The 21,098-nt window shown below is 42.1% G+C and overlaps 1 protein-coding gene and 1 non-coding gene across 5 annotated transcripts in view; both read right to left on the bottom strand.

Annotated features, from left to right (window-relative positions):
- FYN (FYN proto-oncogene, Src family tyrosine kinase) overlaps positions 1–21,098 on the bottom strand; it is a 219,229-nt gene that overhangs the window by 83,528 nt on the left and 114,603 nt on the right. The gene's annotated exons all lie outside the window — the stretch shown is intronic.
- Positions 18,592–18,699, bottom strand: LOC120863133. Its single transcript, XR_005720936.1, has one exon. It is a non-coding gene; the product is annotated as a U6 spliceosomal RNA (small nuclear RNA).

Below are 21,098 nucleotides of genomic sequence, written 5' to 3'. Positions count from 1 at the left end.
ATGAACACACATAGAGGCATGAATGACAAAGCTCTCCGCCTGCATCAGTTTCCATACCTGCGTCCTGGCAAGAATTTAAAAACAAATATTCTTTAATTTCTCTTGACCTGGACAGTTCCTGATTCTATAAGTTTCACATGTGTTTTGGCAGCATGCGGCCATTCCCGATTCTGCCGGATGTCACAGTGGCCCTCAGCCTTGGGTAGTTCATGCAGAAGACGAAAGAACAGCTACTTGGCAGATGATACTCTTCAGGCCTTAGGGAGGGCACTCAGCTGGAAAGATCTGTTTTCGTTGGAGATCGGAAGTGCTTTTCCAGCAATTATTTGATCTTCCTGGGAACTTGTACTTCTGAACACTCTCCCAGCCTGGTTGGGAACACATGGGCTTCTATTCTGGTCTCGGCATTATCACTAACCAGACGTGTGACTTTGGGCAAATCATCTGGCCTTTACTTCACCTCAGTCTTCTCATTTGCCTGCTGGGACAATTACCCCTTGCCTGCTTCATTCGTTGATTTCTGTGAGGATAAAACTATGGTATTTAGAAATTGTAAAAAGTGAGTTAGGTGGTATTTGTATTTTGTTTTTCTTTCTTTCTTTCTTTCTTTTTCCCCAGCTCTGGTTTAATTATTGAGTTGAGTTTATGTGCTTAGTCATGTTCAACTCTTTGAGACCCCATGGACTGTAGCCCACCAGGCTCTTCTCTCTGTGGGATTTTCCAGGCAAGAATACTGGAGTGGGTTGCTGTTTCCTTCTCGAGGGGATCTTTCCAACCCAGGGATCGAACCTGTGTCTTCTGCACTGCAGGCAGATTCTTTACTCACTGAGCCCTTGGAGGATGATTGGGTTTAATTATTAGTGGTGTATTTTTGTTTTCTTTCTTGAAACTGGGTAGAAAGTCTCTCATGCAGGGAGGTAGAGGTAGAAAGTGCAACCCAGGCAGAAAGCATCACAAGGTTCTTGTTATCACTTGGAAAAGTAAGCAGAGAGCAGGATCAGAATATTGTAACATTGTCCCAGAAACACTGATTTTGCTAGGGACATTCTGGTCCTTGTTTGTCTCTTCTGAGGCCTCAAAAAGAAAGAAACTTCTACACTGCTGAATGAGTAAATGAATGAATGAATGAGTGACTCAATCCAGCCACCCACCCACCATTTCTGGATCAAGACTGTATACCCAGCACACAAAGATGTAAAACGCACCTCTGTCCCTGAAGAACATCCACCCAGTGGGAGAAGGTAGATATAGAAAGAAACTGCTCTTTTCTAATGCAGCATGTGTGCTGAGCTGGAGAAACACTCATGGTACCCTGTGAGCTTGGGTGTGTGGGTCACTCCTACCCCAAGGAAGCTAGGACGGGTTCTCAAAGAACAGGGGTATCCAAACTGGGCCTCCAGCAAGGACAGGTAGAGGAGAGTGTGGGTTAAATGCTCCCCAGGCTGAGAATAGTTCTCACAAGGCACAGATCCAGAAAGGAGCATTCCAGGGATCAGCCTTGTTTGGTGGGACAAAAGCCAAGAGCGTAGGTGGGCAACTGGGAAGTTAGGCAGGGGCCCCAGTGTGAGAGGGAGCAGGCCATCAGGGCTTCTGAGCAAGGCTTACACAATAGACTTGCATTTCGGAAAGATTACTTAAGAGGCAGGGAGGATGGACCAGAGGGAGAGGGTGAGGGGTGAATAAAAGTTTTAAATTTTAATGTAAACATCTGCATTTCACAACACAGGAAACTTGACAAAGAGTTTTGTGTTCAAGGCACACTTCCAAATTCTGAATTAATGCAACCAATCAGAAATTAGGGAGAGAATACATGCTTTCCAAAAAATAGTCTTCAAGTAATAAATCTCCCTTGCACAACTTTTCCCACGTAACCTAGGACAGACAATCTTTGTGAAAAGGAAGTCTCTCTATGCTTCTGAGGTATGGCTGACCATTTTTGCGTGTGGGACCGAGACCAAAGAAGCAGGAAACTGCTATCTATTAAGCGTGAGGTACAAAAAGGGGTGATGAGCAGTTACCCAGCAGCCAGCCTGGAAGAAACTGTCTCAGAAATGAACAAAGATTTTCTAGTAATTGGGGGAGGTTTAGCAAGTAGGATGAATTTTTCAGTACCCCCCTCCACTTTTCTTCATAATTTCTTTAAAATTTCAGTATATTTCACACACAGTTCAATGTTTGGATGGTACATGTACATACAGTTCAATGAGTTCTGACAAATGTATATATCTGTGTAACCTAAACCCCAAACAAGACAGAAAACATTTTCATCACCCAAGGAAGAACCATCTATGCCCCTAGACAGTCAGCCCCACCTTAGGCAAACCCAGTTGTAGCTTTTACCACTATAGACAAGTTTTGTCTGGTCCAGGATTTCATGGAAATGTAATCTTACAAGTTGTGTGTGTGCTCAGTCGTGTCCAACTCTGCGATCCCATGGACTGTAGCCTGCCAGGCTCCTCTGTCCATTTTCAGGCAAAAATACTGGAGTGGGCTGCTATTTCCTACTCCAGGAGTTTTACCCAACCCAGGCATTGAATCCAGATCTCTTGAGTCTCCTGCACTGGCAGGTAGATTCTTTACCACTGTACCACCTGGGTAGTATAGTAGTTTTTATTGCTTTATTCATTGTAGTTTTTAATACCAAACAGTATTCTAAGGTATGAAGATACCGCTCTTTGGCCTGTGTTTAATAGCCCCTTCTTTTGCTAAACAGAGATGCAATTGCCTACCTGAGGCAAAGTGCAAAGGACAGGTGTGGGTGTGCAGGTCAGGCAACATGGCTGCTGCTCTCTACGCTATCGGGCGCTGTGAGTCGGCTTTGTTTTCAGAATCCTCTATCAGCAACAGGGATTAGAACTTCAGGCAAATCAGGAAGAACAAGAGAGACCACCTCTTGTCAACTGTCTTACTGCTCTATGTTCAGATCATAGGAGCAGATGAAAAATGGCCCCCAAAAGAGAGATGCCAACTCATGGAGAACTCAGGTACTCAGGATGAGTGGTCAGACAAATAATTTACATACTAAAATATTCTTAAGAACATCGAAAGGTGTCCACAGAGGCCTGCACACAGCCTAAGAGTCTATGCCGCTTTCCCTCTCGTCATCAATGCTTTCCTGTCCCAAGCAGCCTTGAGTGAGCAGAGGGAGGTGGCTTGGCAGAGAAAGGAAGGGACTGGAAAGTATTGTGAGAATTCACTGGTTCTCAAAGAGAGAACTGCATCCAAGAATGCCAAGGAACGACTCGGTGTGATTTTAGTTGTGTTCAACCAAGAGGTGATACTCGGAAGCGTCAGAGAGTTGAATAGGTCTCCAGTGAAAAGGTTTCCTGGGCAGCAGAGGCAAATGCAAGGAAAGAAGGAAGTTATCTTGATAGTCTCATATTCTAAAAACTCTATTTTCTTACTCTGTGGAATTGTTTAAAGAAGCATTGCAAAAGATCCCGAGGGACAACCCAAACATGGATTGTCTTCTGTCACAATTCACTATGAAAACCAGGTATGAGCACTGTTCTGACGACTTGGCACACCCTCTGTGGGGCAGTGCCCCCCTTGTCCTTGCACACGGCCCGTCCTTCAAATAGGTCATTTGGCTCCAACCCTCCCACTGTTGGAAGCGATGTAGGTTCGCACAGTCATGCTGAAGACACGATGGAAACAGAAAGCAGTCTCTACTCTGGGCTCAAGCCTGATTTGGCTCCAAGAATCATATGGAGAATGTCCTTAAAAAGAGGTGGCAAAAGCCTCCTTTCTGTTTTTCAGACAACTTACACCTACTTGCTCTCTATTTTGTCCATCTTATTTTTATGAAGTCATTGCAAAGCAAATAATAACAGTGGTTATCATTTTTTGTTGAGGTCTAACTGTGTCAGATATGGTGCTTTTGGCTTCACTCTCACAAGCCTTTGAAGTAGGCACTATTATTATTCCTACTTCAGTGATGAGCAAAACAAAACAATCTCAGTGTCTAGTCATTCATTACTATTCCATGTGGTGCCTTTGCCTGGCTGGTTGGAGGTGGAGGTTGGGAGATGTAAAAGATGATGCGTGAACAAACAGAAAGCAAAATGATCCTCTTCTTTGATCTCCCTCCTTACATATTTTAACATTAGATTCTGTAATTAGGTCAAAGTGAGAACTATCACTGTTGAGAGCTGCAGCTAGGGTTTAACAATTATTTCTTAGAAGCCAGTTAATTAGACTGACTTGGGATATAGGCTTTGGTATACATATTCATTCTGACAGCAGTTACAGTACAAGACATCTCATAAATAAAAACCATTTAGAATATTATCCACAGGAAACAGCTGCAGCTGGTAAGGAAACTTTTGACATTAAGGAAATGGAAGACTTCACGGAATTAGAGGAAGGCAGGAGTAATATATCACACAGTAACACTATCTTAGCAAGAGCTGGACCGTGTTTTCAACAGATAAACTCCCTTTACAGCAGTTCACGCTTGCTTACTTCTCTCTGGATCTTCCACAGACAAGCATGAAATATTAAGAGCAAAAATGAAAGGAAATGTGAACTAGATTCATAGACATTTACAGTTTCAAGGGTTTGCACTGTGGTTTGGTGCAAAGCTTGGGCCTCCTCAGCCTGCAGACCTGCACTGTCCAACATGGTACCTGTAGCTAATGGGAGCTGAGATGTGATGTAAGTGGAAAGCATATAACCAGATCTCAAAGACTTGGTATGAAGAAAAGGATGTAAAGTACTTCATTAACAAATTTTATATACATTGATTGCATGTTGAAATGGTAATGTTTTGGATATGTTGTCTTAAATAAAATACATTATTAAAATTACTTTCATCTGTTTCTTTTTGCTTTTTTAATGCAGCTACTTGAAAATTTAAAATTATCTGTATGCCTGCATTTGTAGTTTCATTATATGTCTATCAGACAGTGCAGATTGGTACTCATAATCAAAAAAATTAACACAAGTTGAAGATCTGATGGATCTGATCAAAAGTGGTGAACTATCTGCAGTGAAATATGTTCCCTAAGAGGTGAATACGATGATTTGGTAGAAAGCAAACACTGGTACTGCTATCCTTTCCGGATTCACTGGTGACCTCTGGTACGCCACTCACCCTCCTGGGCCTCGCTTCTACAAAGCTTTGATCCAGAGAAGCTTGAATATTCCTTCTAGCTCTCGCATTTTGAGTCTATGGCAAATTCCTAAGAACTAAGAACCAATGGGTGAAGGTGAACTTTAATTTTTAATATTTGAATTTTAATTTTAATACTCTCTCAGTATCTGCAGCCCAAATGCTGCCTGCTCATCTCTTACATGTGATGATGTACTTTGGATTAAGTCTTTTGGGAGCAACAGCTAAAACGCAATGGCAATAATATCATGTTTATGACATGATGCTGACATGATGACATGATGCTGCCATTTGTTCTGTGTATGCAAATAAGTGGGTTTTAGATGCTAAGGTTACATGTCTAACATGGAAGAAAACTTAAAAGCTCCTTAATAATTCCATAAATCCTTATTAAGAGATAAAGCCAAAATGTTCTAAAATAGCCTGAAGGAAGGCAAACAGAACAAGTTATTCTTTTCTTTCAGGTTCTACCCTGTTTCTTTGTATTTTCAAAACATCTAATTATCTTCTGGAAGTTATTCTGCATCTCCCAGGCAAATTATACACTTTTTATATGATTTTGGAGTTTTTCCTAAAATGGTAAAAAATTTCAATTTAGGGAACTCAATTACAACTAATAGGGTAAAATTTCAGCACAAGACAAATAGCATTCATGGTGCAATAAATATTTTAAAGAAATATATGCTTGAAATCTATGTGTAAAATCAACTTGGAATTAAGAAAGCATATGGATAAATGCCTCTACCACAGGGATGGAAATCTTGCTTATGATGAAGATCTCCAGAAATAGTGCATGATCTCCCTTGGAAAGAATCTCAAAATTTATATCCTCATTTCTGTGGAATTTCTCTGTTAGATCTAATTTAAATCTGAAATCTTTAATGTCTGACCATGTAGCAATACCATGTTCAAATGCGTCTTAATACACTTGTCCACTTTGAAGCTGTCCTGGCCTTTGTTTATGCGGCTCCAGATGCCTTCAATTGGGACTTTCTGTAACAGGACCATCTTATCACAAAACTGATAAGATTCGCCTGTACTGGAGGTAAGCCAAGAAATGTGCATGCCTGCTAAGTCACTTAAGTCGTGTCCGACTCTATGTGACCCTATGGACCATAGCCCACCAGGCTCCTCTGTCCATGGGATTCTCCAGGCAAGAATACTGGAGTGGGTTGCTGAAGCCAAGAAACACCTGGTGAGAAAAGAAGTGTTAGGCTCCACTCCTCTCTTACTCTCCTCTCCTCCCTTCTTTCCTTTCTTGATTATTCTATCCACATCATGCCAATACAATCCATGATTTTTTTTTTTTTTTAAGTTGGAAATTTTCACTGAATTGCTGAGACAAATGGCTTGTCCTTTGGTCATTCCAACTCTGGGGGAACTTACTGCAAAAATCAAAAAAGGGACCGCAACGTCACAGAGCAACAAAAGAATACACTGGCCACCTTTGCTTTTGAAATTGGTGGAGCGGGAGTCTATCATGAATGAAAGCAAGTCTTGGTGAGTGTATTGTACAAGATAACAAAATTTTACTTGAAAATGTAAAAAATGACCCTGCATTTCTTTCCTTTTCCCCTATCTACAGAACCACATTTGAAAAAACACGAAGAAAAGCAGATTAAAAAGAATAGCTTCTGTTTGGCTTTTTGTCAGCATTTTATACTTTTATTCCTTTGTTCTTTTCTTGTTCAACCTCATTCTCAATTATTGCACTGTTTTGGGGGCACTGGGGACAGGACGTCTGGGAAACACAGCATATATTAGTCCATCTGTTTTCTCTGTGAATTTTTTTCAGCATCTTTGCATGGCAACAGGAAGGATGTGGGCTCCCTTTCAGATTCAAATGAGGCTGATCAGCCCTCGGTCAGGTTGACAACGTCGTGCTTTTGTTATACAAGTTGGAGAAAGCCAGAACTACCTTCTCTAGGTTAGGGTAACATCATTTCATCCTGAAGCTTACTCTCTATTTTTAACATTAGATCTCTAGCCCACTCCTCACTCTAAATAAAAACAAACATAAGCCCCAAACTGCTGACACGGTACAGCTGAAGTGCATTTTTCTATTGAGAGAATTATGATTTTTAGAGTTGAAAAGAACAATTCTTCCAAGTGTGTTCGCAGGCATTTTAAATTGTAAAGGACAAATGTTCCAAAGTGGCAGCATCTCCTCCTTTCAAGTTATTTCTGAAGCCTGATAAATGTGGTAGGAAAAGCTTATCATGCCCCTTTCCCAAATACACATTCCTAAGCATGCAAAACTAAGGGGTAATATGAAGCAAACAATCAAACTCAGACTTTTGGCCTAATTCTTAAAACTGGATGTTTATTACTTATACTTCCACAAAAAGATCAAAGCAAAACTGTGAAACAGAATGTAGCATAGTGTTGGCCGAATATCTTATTATTGAATTTGGGAACTGTTATTAATTCTATTAGTCAAAACTCTGTGATCTTGGCAAGTTATTTATCCTTTCCAGAGTCTCAACATCACCCATCCATCCAACAAGTATGTCCTGACTATCTACTAGGTGCCTGGACCTCACTGAACTGAAAAGGCAAATAAGCTATTGTCTCAGCACTGGAGCAGCTTTTGATAAAACAAGTACAGAAACAATTCTGTGCAAGATAATGTCACTTGGAAGTTACACAGTGCTCACAGGAGCTTGTGTATGTGTGTTAGTCGCTCAGTTGTGTCTAACTCTTTGTGATCCTGTGGACTGTAGCCTGCCAGGCTCCTCTGTCCATGGAATTCTCCAGGCACGAATACTGGAGTGGGTTGCCATTCCCTTCTCCAGGGGCTCTTCCTGACCCAGGGATTGAACTCGGGTCTCCAACATTGCAGGCAGATTCTTTACCAATTGAGCCACCAGGGAAGCAGAGAAAAAAAAAAATTACTTTCAGTGGAGGAATCAGTCAAGGCTTTATTGAGAAAAGCATTTAAATTATCACTTGAGAAAGAATCAAGATTTATAAATATAGACATGGATTGGGACACTCCTGGCCTCTGGGACTTTTAGAGCAAAGATGGGCATCAGGGAGTCAGAGGGGCATAAAGACATTTATTAGGGAAGAGTGATGGATCCACTAGGTGGCGCAGGGTCTGAGGTATGGGGAGGTTGCTGCCAAGAGCAGATCACCAGCCAAGGGAGAAGGACGGACTCAATTTGGAGCGTGAAAGACAAGCCCTGAAGAGCTCTGAGCTAGCGTGACTTGGTCTGATAGCTCTCTGCAGGGTGGCCCAGTCCAGGGAGCTCCTGGATGAGGGACACACAGCTAGGAAGAGGTTTTAGTGGTATAGGCCATGTTAATGAATCTTGATCTTGATTTAGGAAGCTGGGGATGAGGGAAGGATGGAGCAGTAGACAGAGCTGATAACTGGTAGAATGGGACTGGGGAGTATAGTTCATTTTTAACATTCTAGTTGACACATTACAGTATTTTACAGTTAAGCATAAGTGAGCGAAACTGTTAACCTGAATGCCAGCAAAAATAGCTTTGGGTGAAATTCAATCCCATTTCCATATTTGAAATCTCAACCTCGATTGATCTTATGAAAAAACTGGTTCTATGGAAAAAGTGTCTAGGAATCCTAGATGTAAAAAACAACAAAAGCCAATTGGGTATTCCTACTAAAGTGTTTCAGCATTTGGTCTGATCTGACCCTTCATAAAGGATGATTTCAGAGGATGCATAGTCAGCCCTCTTTCTGTTTTGACAGGAATCAGAGAAATGTGGTTCTTTATGAATCTCAGTAATCTAACATCCAAAAGACCTTTCATAATCCTTGAGGAACAAGATAGAAAAATGTGGGCTGGCTATCAGGACAGCTAATGGCATTGATCAAGGAGTCCACGTCTACCTAGAAGATGACCTCAGGGATATAACACAGGGCCTGAGATCTTTAACAACCTTGCCAACATCTTAGATGAAGATAGGAAAATCTGCTTGATAAAATGTTCAGATGAGGTGAACTTTGGCAGGGATAGAAATGCTGAAGGTGATAAGCTCAAGACACAAAAATATCTTGATGGGTTAGAGTAACTAATAGGCCAGAACTGAAATGATAAAAATTAGTGAGGGAAAAAATGTTGCATAGTGCAGGATGAGGGATATGGTTTAGCAGCAGCATGTGTGAAAAAGACTGAGGGGGTGGTGTGTGCTGAAAATAATTTCAATTTGAGTCAGTTGTTTGATATGCCTGCTTAAAAGCCAGTGTGACCTAATGAGGTATTTACTGAAAAATAACATTAAATCTAGTAGCACTTAAGTTGAGGTTCCAAGAATATTTAGAAATGTGGGTGCTTTTGATATAAGTATGTTGGGTAATGTTGCTTCACAAACTTAGCTTGACTTAACCAAGGAGAGAGGTTTTGCTGGTTACTGTGGAGGTCCTCACTTAGTGAGGCTGAGCTAAGGAGGTTAACAGACCACAGTTAAGGGGTGCTAAACCAGAGGAGGCTGCTGTTACCCATTCTGAGCTAGTCTGAACTTGGAGTATTTAAAGTGCAATGATAATGAAATACTCAGTGCCATGAGAGACCAAGTTAAAAGGGCAACATTGTCCCAGTATTCCTTCTTAAATACATTGCTAAGAAAGGTTAACATACTACCTGCACTGTCTGTCTGAAGGTGGGACTCTTCAACCTCCTGAACAGTCCTGGGTCCCAGGGGAAGTGTGCTTTCTTGGTGGTTGGAGAGGATGCTGAGGGCAAGCAGGTGGAGTGCTCATGACTTACAGCCAACTTTTGCAAGCACAATAGGGTACTGTTCCCATGGGGAGGAGATTTTCTGACACCTTTTACTACCTTCCCTCAGTGTATAACTGTGGACTTGGACTTCCAAACCAACACTTACTTTATGTCAGCAAACGAAGGGCAAGTCTCCCCCTGTTCTCCATTGCTGTTGCTTAGTCCCTCAGTCATGTCTGACTCTTTCATGACCCTATGGACTGTAGCCCACCAAGCTCCTCTGTCCATGGGGGTTCTCCAGGCAAGAATACTGGATTGGGTTGCTATTTCCTTCTCCCTTAGAAAGGGAGAAGAAGGGTTCTCCATTAGAAACACAGAAATCATGCTGGCTAATTTCTAAACAAAGTTGGATTTTTTTTTTTTAAACAGGAAATTTGCTCCTGAGTGTTATTCTCCTTCCTTATGCAGTGTGGCCTTCAGAAAAGGACCACATGGGCCTTGATTCTAAGCACACACTCTTGCATTAAGCACATGCCTGGAACAATACGCAAGAGCCGTGGTCTCTCATCACAATGGCCTCCCTTGAAAGAGAGAGAGAGAGAGAAATCATTACATACTGTGGTCAGTGGGTTCTGACCTCCATGTAAGATGTTTTCTTGAGGGCTTCCTTAAAAATTATCCAATAAAATATTCCTTAAAAACACATGTACAATATACCCATGTATATGTGTGTGTGAAATCGGAAAATCTCTCAAGCCATGACTACATAGAATCCAGAACTTGTCCATAAAACAGTAACTAAGATATTGGATGGATGGGGAATTGTATAGGGAAAAACTAATAAAAAAATGAAAATTGCTTTGCTTAGAGAAGAAGACATTTTAAGTAGTCTTTAAAAACCTGATGGGTGGTTATAAGAAGGGATATTTTCTTATGACTCATTTTAATAATGAGAACTTCCCAAAGTTGGTAGAAGGTATTTTGACACTAGAGATTTCTAGAAGAATTTGGATAAAGATATTGGTTGAACTAGATGAACTTTAAGTCTCCTTCAACCATAGCAGCTCTATGGTTTTATGATACTTTATCCCCTTGAAATATCCCAGTGTTGAGGCTAAGAAAGTAATCAGAAGATGAATGCCTTGGGGGCAAGGCTTCTGAGAAGTTGGATTAACCTAGAAGCTTAAGGAAGGAATCTGTGTTCTGAGACAAAGAGGACAATGCCAGTGAAGAGTTCTTTAATACTCTTTCTGGGAAATGGATATAACCATGTATAAAGCAAATCATCAGAATCAAAAGGACAAAGTTATAAACACAGTGAGAGATTTTTAACAATACCTCTCTTAGTGATTAAGTATATAAAAAATTTGAACTATACAATTAAGAGGCATAATCTAATGGGTATATTTAGAACTCTATCTCCCCCAGTCCCATCAGAGAATATGCATTTTTAAAAAACATTTCATGGAATTCTTCAAAAAATTGATCACATACTAGACTATGAACCAAGTCTCAAAAAATTTTGTGAAACTAGTATCATACTAACAACATTCTCTGACAACAAGAAAATTTTTAAAGTTAGATGCCAAAACAAGATGATTACTAAAAACTGTCATTTGTTTGAAGATTTAAAATGACACTGCTGATAATTCATGAATCAAAGAATAAACAACTATGGTAATTAAAACATTCTTAGAACTGAGTGATGATGAAAATATTCTATAATAAAACTTGTCAGATTTTAATAAAGTTGTATTTAGAGGAAAATACTTAAATCTTATCCTAAAAAAAAAGATAGATAATTAATGAGTATCCAGCTCCAGAAGTAAGAAAGTCAGTAAGAGTAAATCCAAGGAAACTAGACAAAGGGAATAACAAAGGATAAAATTAATAAAATCAGAAAATATAGATACATTAGGAAGGATTAACAAAGGAAAAAATGTTTCTTTGAAAAATTAATAAAATAGACAAATCACCATGGAATGAAATAGGAATGAAAGAGAGAATGTAAGTACAGGTTCAGCAGAAATTAAAAATAACAACATTCTATGAACAATTGCATGTCATTAAGTTTAAGAAATAAAAGATTACAGAGAAATTCTTTGACTCATCATTTGAAAATCTCCGCATCCCTCTGCCAAAGAAAACAAAGCCAAGAAACACTAGGTTCATATGGTTTTACAGAAAAAAAAGAGGCAGGTTTCACAGAGAGAAAACAGAGAAGCACTAGCGCGCCCTCCGCATCTGACGCAGACGAGGCCAGTAGGAAAAAGGGAGAATTACAGGCCAGTTTCAGAGACAGATACAAACAAAACAAGCCCAAAACCAGTTTAGCAAACTCGACCCAACAATCCATAAAATATAGCATGGCTACTGGAGTTTTACCAATAATGCAAGGATGGTTTAACTGCAGAAAATTGACAACAGTGATTTCCCTGTTATCAGATTAAAAGAGAAAACCCTGAGAATCTTATCAATAGACACAGAAAAAGCACTGAATAAAATCCAACAATTACTTGTGACTTAAAAAAAAATAGCAACTGTTAGCAAACCAGGATCAAAAGGGAACTTTCTTAACCTATTAAGAATTAGCCAATTCCCAAGAGTAAGCATCATACTCAATGGTGAAATGTTAGCAGCCTGCTCTTAAAATCTGGAATAAACTAAGGATGTGTGTTTGCCCTCCTTCTTTTTAACACTGTGCTACAGGTCCCAACAAGAGCAGTAAGGGAAAAAAAAAGATAAAGATTGCAAAGGAAAAATTTTAAATTATTAGATGTGACTGGTTACACAGAAAATCTAAGAGAATTACAGGTCAATTATTAGAACTGATAAAAGGCTTTAGCAAATTGCCAGGTATTTGTCAATATGAAAAATGCTGTTCCTATGCACCAGCAACATACAAAGTAATGTTTTAAAAACAGAACACAGCTTATTTTTTCTTGACCTTCACCTCCTCCTCTTCAGCACTAGATGATTAAAAATAATTAAGAAAAACAAGTAACCTAATTATACTGCAAAACTCTAAGAGGCAGGGAATATGAGATCATGGAAGACATATAGGATTCTAGGGTTCCCAGAGAAAAATACCACTGGAAAAAAGTGAGGCATTATAAGACGCGGTTACCTTGAACTGTGGTGAATCACACACATTACTGGAAAAGAAACACAAGCAGGAAGTTTCAGATCTCTGTAAATCAAACTCTGTCTCAGAGAAAAAATAAAGCTGGCAACTTCTCTTCTATGCAGCTTATAGTAAAGTCAGCAGGAACCAGCCCTCCAAATGGTGTCCCATATCAGGAAAAAGATCGGTGTCTTAAACACTGGTCAAGAGGTAGGTACAGAGAGGGGGTTAAAGTTCTTAAATGCTTGGCTCTTCATGTATGTGAAGATAATATTGAGGGTTACTTAAAAATTTTGTTGTTGCTGTAATTTCACTACAATCAAGCATGGGAGGACATTTAAATTCTAACTACCTGATCCAACTGGGATCCCTAAACTCTTACTCTATATTCAGGTATGTCTATCAGCATGGGGCTTGGTTAGCTCATGTTTTTACAGTCTTAGAGAAGTATGCTACAGCACATGTAATTCTTGGGTTGATTAACTATTTTTGATGAAGTGACACTAAAAGTAAGATAAAACTTCATAAGGAACATTCTATATTCATTTGCATTTGTCTGTTCAATTCACTTAATGAAAACAGGTTATCTGAAAATATCACATTATGATGCTGTTTTAAAAAATATGTAACAACCTAATTTGCTGGAAACAACCAAAATGAGCAAAAATGGGAGAATGGTTTCCTATTTGATTGATCAAATAAATTATGGTACATTCCTACAATGGGATAGGATACATCACTGGAATCATATTGAAAAATACTGAACTAGAAAAGTATTCATGGTCTATTGTCAAGTTAAAAAATAAGATAATTATTTTTTAAAATAAATTATTTTTTAAATAATTTCCAAATTTGTATAAGGAAGGGACATTGAACAACATATGAAAAATGTGCATGACTGTCTCTGTGTGATGGAATAAAAGGTGACTTTTGTCCTTTGTAATTTATTTCCTAAGTCCTCTATATCAGGGGTATGTATGAATGGATATTATTTTTAAAAACTTCATCATAATGAAGCTACATAGACTTCATAAAGGTCTAATACACAAACTAAGTCCAGTTCCATGGCAGCTAAAATAGCCACTAAGAAGAGTGTCCGACTGACGGCTCTACTGGAGATGACGCCTGTTCTACCACTGGAGAGGCAGTATTTGGCCCAGGAGACTCTGGGAGGTTTTGATGGCCATCCCAAGGAGGCATTTCCTTCCCTTAGCTTACTCTCACACCATCAGCAGGGGACAGTGTAGAACCCAGCCCAGCATCTGGGGCAGCAGGACACTAATGAGAATTCTGGGCATGAAGAAAATTTCACTTACTGCCTCTCTGTCACTGCCTTGCTCAGCAACTTTCCCATCCTGGCTTCCAAGCCTTCCATACCAGGGGCCCTGCCCCTCTTCCAGCACCTGATCCAACTTCCAGCCCACTGGTCCAACATGAGCTCCACCCACGATGGTACACGTCTCCACACAACTGCCTGTGCAGTTTCTGCATCTCCAAGAGCCAGGCCTTGGCCCATCTGCCCCCTTCAAGGAGCCTTCCTCAGCTCCTCAGGCTACACTGGTCTCCAAGTCTCTCCCTTCCGTGGCTTGTCTCCAGCATCCAGCAGGTGGGGTATTCACCTTGTTTCACTATTTCCTGTGCATGGCAGGCTTTCTTAAGGGATAGGGCCAAATCCTGTATTTCTCTGATTCTCTCAATTCTTCCATCACCTTCTCCTAGTCCCTACTGCTGCTGCTGTGGCTAAGTCGCTTCAGTCATGTCCGACTCTGTGTGACCCCATAGACGGCAGCCCACCAGGCTCCTCTGTCCCTGGAATTCTCCAGGCAAGAACACTGGAGTGGGTTGCTATTTCCTTCTCCAATGCAGGAAAGTGAAAAGTGAAAGTGAAGTCGCTCAGTCACGTCCGACTCTTCGCGACCCCATGAACTGCAGCCTACCAGGCTCCCTACTAGAGGGATGCAATACGGTAGGTTCTTAAAACCAGGAGACAGGGTTTTTGTTTTTTTTTAATTGGAGGCTAATTACTTTACAATATTGTATTGGTTTTGCCATACATCAACATGAATCCGCCACGGGTGTACACGTGTTCCCAATCCTGAACCCCCTTCCCACCTCCCTGGAGACAGACTTTTAAGGTGAAGTAGCTTCCCTAGCCTTTTTTCTGACAACAGCTGATGAGCAACGTCTTTCTTCCAGTTTGTTTCCTGGCCTCCTTCCCTGTTTCCCTCCTTCTTGCTTGTCCCATATTACATTTTCCTTGCTCACTCTTCAGAGTCTATATCTCTATGGTTTCCTTTAGCATCTTCAGCTCTCATTTAGCTGCACTAAGGGTGGCAATTCAGAATGCAGGTGATCCCGTTCTCTCGCCCTGGCAGCCAGGTATCCCGAGTCTGCTGTATCCTCCGTGTCCCATCCCACTGAGGACTGCTAACCTCACTCCCTCCTCCCTAGCTCTTCTTCTTGCTCTTCGGGACTTTGGTGGGTTGCATCATCCATTCGCTCACTTATTCACTCACACACCCAACACCTGCTCACTCAGTGCCGTCCGTGTGCTGGGCACTGTCACTTAAACTCATAGTTGCAGGTCTTCTTTCCTCAGCTCGACTGGAAATCCCCTGATGGCAAGGGCTGTGTCTGCTACAGTTATTTAAAGGTCACCAGAGAATTTAGCGGTGCACTCATAAAGTGCTTGAAAAATATGTAACTGATTGACTGAAGCTAGAAAGAGAAAACAAAGCAAAAGACTTCAATTTTCATTCTACTCCCCTCCCCTTTGTGTATGACTAGCAAGATAGCATACAGACAAAGACCCATAAGATAGCATAGAGACCCACTCCAGCGGGGTGAGCAAAGCCTTCATTTCAATCTGAGTTTCTGCCTAGGCCAAATGAAATGGTGATGTATGTGAAAGCACTCTAAGCTGCAGAATATTTTACAAATATGAAGCATAGGCATCACCATCATGATCATGCATTATCCATACCTCGGCGTGGAAAGTTTGATTTCAAACAATAAGCAACCAAGTCACCCCATCTTGCACGCGCCTACAACCAGCAGCAAAACACACAGCTTGGAAAAAAAGAGCTGACAGGCTGACAAAGCCCAAATGGAAAATAAAAATGAGCAAGAACAGCCACACACCAAAGAGAGCAAGCCCGTACTGCTTGGAGGAAGAAATCCTCTAATTGCCTCCACACTCCTGCTTGCTTCCATCTGCTTGCATTTAAGGAAGCCCAACTCCTGGGCCCCTCACAGCTTCGGGGAAGAAAGGAAATGCGTCCCAAGTGCTTGGATGGCTGTAGCAGGCAGGAACCAGCAAGGACGGAAGGTCCACAAGCAAGTTTAGACTGCAAACTGGGCAACAGATTTAACGTCTGTTATGCACAACTGAGTAAACTCTCGTTCCCAGGTTAAGACCACATGAAATAATACTGGTAATCATTCCCAGGAGGAAGGCAGTAGGGCAGGCAGGAACACTGCAGCAGTCTCCCCATCCCTAGCCTAGGAGCCCCCATTCCACTCCCCACCCCCCACCAAGGAGTCGCAAAGGATCCAAGCTGCAATTAGGCTTTCTGTGGGGAAGTGACCGGAAGTCAAGCATCTACCTCCTTGGTGTGGTATAACTAACACCCCGTGGGGGTCACCCCTGGCAAAGCTCCCAAGCTGTAATCTTTGTTTTCCGAAACGCCAACCTTTGATTCTAGACTCACTTTGATCATTTCTCCGCTGCCCTCCCTACCTGATCCCACAGCCTTCAGTCTGCTGCCAGCCTTCACCCTTTCTGGGCTGCATGCTCAGGACCGTCCTGTGCCCCACAGTGTGATGGAGCACCCCAAGGGGCAGTTAGATAGTACACACATATGCAGCATCCTGGAGAACAGGCAGCCCACTTTTAGATGATGAAAGCACGGATGGGAAGAGACACAATGTATTCGCACCAGCAGTGAGCAGCAGGGATGTGAGCCCTCATCTCATATTCACAATATATCATACAGATGACAGCAAAGGGAAACCAGTGCTCAGTGGGCCCAAGACCACGCTGGGTGACTTCACATACATGTGTGCACTCAGTCACTAAGTTGTGTCCGACTCTTTTGAGACCTCATGGACTGCAGCCTGCCAGTCTCCACTGTCCGTGGAATTCTCCAGGCAACAATACTGGAGTGGGTTACCATTTCCTTCTCCAGGGGATTTTCCTGACCCAGGGATCAAACCCGCATCTCCCGTATCTCCTACAGTGGAGGGCAGATTCTTTATCACCTACAGGAGATTATCAGGCAGACTCTATCACTGAGCCACCTGGGAAGCCCTTTCACATACCTGTATCTGAGTTCAAACCTTAACAACAGTCCTATCAGCTGAGCTCAGAGGAGTTAAGCAACTTTCTCCAAGTCTCACAGCCAGTAATGGTGGAAGCTGGGATTACAAGGTCTGATTACAAACCTTGCTCTTCCTTGTAGCCTGTGCTGTCTGGACACCTCAGGATGAAGGACACTGATGGAGTACTTAAGAGACAGCTACCTCTTGAGGGCTTTTGATTCTACTCACAGTATAATCAAAAGAGAATGGTATGATGGTATGAACATCAGTGAGTCATATGGACCCCAAGATTCAACTGGAATTTTGGAAATCAGTGAGTTAGGTTGACTTGGTTCCCTGATGTGATCACAGTTTTGCGGTGTCTGAGGATTCTGGGTATGTAGCTTTTGTATAACTAAGCAGCTCCTTCATCCACAGCAGGCTAAAGCTAGAATGGCAGAGCTCTCCCTGGGCTTGGGGCACTTGGCCTTGAGTGCTAAGGGGCAGGCTGGGTAATGCAAATGGCAGCCAAGCCTTGGCTGCTGGGACACACAGTGCCCCCTGGAGGAATGGGAGAGGGCTGTCGGCTGTACTCCCAGGGTCTCTGTACCTTCAGCAGTTCCCAGCCAGCTCCCCAGTCAGAGCAGGGCCTGGACCACACGATGGAGTGGTGGAGGTAGCTGTGTTTGTGAAGTAGCGTAAAAAAGTTACGTCCTTCTGCACTAAGGAGGCGCTTCAACACGCAGGATGTATGTTACTATGTAAAATGTCACTTTGGGTAAATGACTGAATCCCACCTAAGTGACCAGAACTGGAGAACTGTCTATCATCATGTACCTCTCACAGTGAAGGCATCTAGTTTTCTGAGTTCTCTAAGACCTCACCAGGGAATGTTGATAAGGTCACTTCCAGGTAATTTCTATACTGGCTTGCTATTTTTAAGATTAAAATTCAAAGAAGTTTCCAATCTGTGTCTTTTGAACAGATATCCATAGAATGGCTATCTGAAACTAGCTTGTTTATGTCCTGCTTGATGAGAAAGACAAAGTCTGCTTCTGCTGAAATTCCTGCCCCCCACCAATATTTTATTGGGAAAAACTTCAAACACAAAGTTTAAATGATTTTACACTGAGTGCCCAAACACCATCTAGCTTCTGATATGAACATTAAATGGTATTTGCTTTATTATACAGTTGTACATCTGTCCATATGTGAAACCTGGACCTACTTTTTTTTAAATTTAAATTTTAATTTATTTTTTTACTTTATTTTACTTTACAATACTGTATTGGTTTTGCCATATATCAAGATGAATCCGCCACGGGGGTACATGAGTTCCCAATCCTGAAACCCCTCCCACCTCCCTAAAAAATATGGAATGCTTCACAAATTTGCATGTCATCCTTGCGCAGGGGCCATGCTAATCTTCTCTGTATCATTCCATTCGGCAGCATACGTGCTGCCGAAGTGAGCACTGGACCTACTTATATTTTTATGGTCCTTATTCTTCTAAGGTGTAGCTTAGGGGGAAGAGCAGACTTCTCAGATGCCTCTGAGAGTGAACCCTACTTGAGCACTTACTAGTTGAGGGCCTGGCAGGTGTGTGATTTCTGAGAGCTTCAATTTCCAAGGTTATAAAATGTGGGCAACAATGCCTGGGACTGCTGTGAGGAGTAAATGCAGAAAAGTGGGGGAAACACTTGCAAGGACATGTTACCAACTTTTAGTTCGCAGATTACACTTTTTTCCTTATCTAGGAAATAAAATTGAATTTGTCAGAAAGTAATAATAATCCAGGCACAGAAGAACAAGAATAGCAGAATGTGGATAATCACCGGAGCTGGGTGATATGGGGGTCTATTATGTGACACCGTCTACTTTCTATAAATCTGAAGCTTTCCATCACAAAACAATAAAAAACAAACCAGTTCCTGGGGTTTGTCAAGAATTAAAAAAAGAATCCTATATTTGAAAAAAATTAGTAAGAAATCTCGGAGGAAGTAAGAAAGTAAGAAGCAATGACTCCGGGGTTTCCAGGGCAGGGTTAGGGAGGCCCCGTCCTCTCATTCTCACACTTACACTCTCATGGGGTGGGGGTGGGGAGGAGGAAGGATGGACTTGGCACTTTATACACGCTCCCCAGGTGACTGGTTCACTACTGGGTGAGAACCTTTGTATCAGAAGAAACGTGTGAAACCACACTTTCCAGCATATTAACTGCAAGAATAAATACTCTGCATAATGCAAAGCTTGTGCCTCCAGCTAATTTACAAGCAGATGACAGCATGTGGAACCCCTGATTTAGCAGAGTAAAAACGGTTTGTAACCAAATCACCTCCCTCTGTAAGTCAGGGGTGGGTTAACGAAGGACCCAATTAGACTGCATTCTCTCACATCGCTTATCAACTGTCTAAACTTGTAGAGCTAAGGGGTGCCTCAGTGGTTTTCAGACCTGAGAAATGTGGAGGGAAAAAATAGCCCATGAACAATGTTTAACAGAGAAGTGAAAGGAAAAGCTTCACTTCTTTAAGACAAAAGAGTCACCCTTCTGCTTCGGTCCCTTACTTCCTTCCCTTTCCTGCTGGGGCTTATTCTCTCTTGTTCTCCCTGGCTGGCTGCGGGCAACCAGGAGGGGGCTGTGATGGGACCGCTGCATGAGGCAGTCTCTGGAGCCCTTGGTGAGGGCGGAAGCGGGCTCTTTGTGGGCGGGATGGCGGGGGAGCAGCTGTACTGGGCTGGCCAAGGCTAGAGACCCAGGGGAACAACACTGGCTGCCTCTCTGTGGTACTCCGCAATGAGGGTAGAGAAGAAGAACGCCAGTAGCAGAGGGAAATTACACACACCCACACCGCCCCCCTGCCCCCCCCCCACTCCCTCAGAGGATCCAGCTGGACTTTTATACCCATATGTAACTAACTGAATCCTGTCCTTTCAAAGTTCACATGTTGAAGCCCTAATCTCCAACATGTCTGTACTTGGAGATCAAGCTTATACAGAAGTTGTTGCTGTTCAGTTGCTCAGTTGTGTCCGACTCTTTGTGACTCCATGGACTGCAGCACGCCAGGCTTCCCTGTCCTTCAGATCTCCCAGAGTGTGCTCAAACTCATGTCCCTTGAGTCGATGACGCCATGCAACCATCTCATGCTCTGTCTCCCCTTTCTCGTCCTGCCTTCAATCTTTCCCAGCTTCAGGGTCTTTTCATTAAGGTTAAATGAGGTCATAAAGGTAAGGCCCTAGTCCCTGGAACTGGTGTCCTTATAAGAGGAAGACACGTGAAGGATGCATGGGCACAGAGAAGAAGATGGCCATCTGCAGGCCTTGTGAAAAAGAAGAGAAGGCTCACCAGGGGAAAAACTCTCTGAGCACCTGTGATGAGAAAGACAAGGTTGGACAAGGAGGTGAATTTTCCAGTCCGAGGGACTAGGAGGAAGTGGCATTTAAGATGAGCCTTGCATAGAGGCAAAACTATTATGACATTTAGAATGGATACACTACAAGGTTCCACTGTATAGTACAAGGAACTATACTCAGTCTCCTGGGATAAATCATAATGGAAAGGAATATTAAAAAAAGAATATATATATGTGTATAACTGAGTTACTCTGCTGTACAGCAGAGATGGCACAACATTCAGTAAATCAACTATACCTCAATTAAAAAAAAAAAAAAGATGAGCTTTGCAGCAGATTGGATTTAGATTTAAGAGGTGGGCAGAGGGCACTCCAAGAAGAGAGTGAGTGCCTGAGACCCGTTGAGGGCACAGAGATGGTTTGGTTTTGCTATGAGATGAAGAGATGTGGTGCAAAGGTGAGACAGACAGATGGTAAAAGGCCATGAATGCCAGGCTAAAGTATTAAGGTCTTTCTCAGAGGGT

This window comes from Oryx dammah, unplaced genomic scaffold (genome assembly GCF_014754425.2).
Source record: "Oryx dammah isolate SB20612 unplaced genomic scaffold, SCBI_Odam_1.1 HiC_scaffold_4, whole genome shotgun sequence".
NCBI lineage: Eukaryota > Metazoa > Chordata > Mammalia > Artiodactyla > Bovidae > Oryx > Oryx dammah.
Note: the sequence above shows the minus strand (reverse complement) of the source record. Positions and strands in the feature narration are given on the sequence as shown.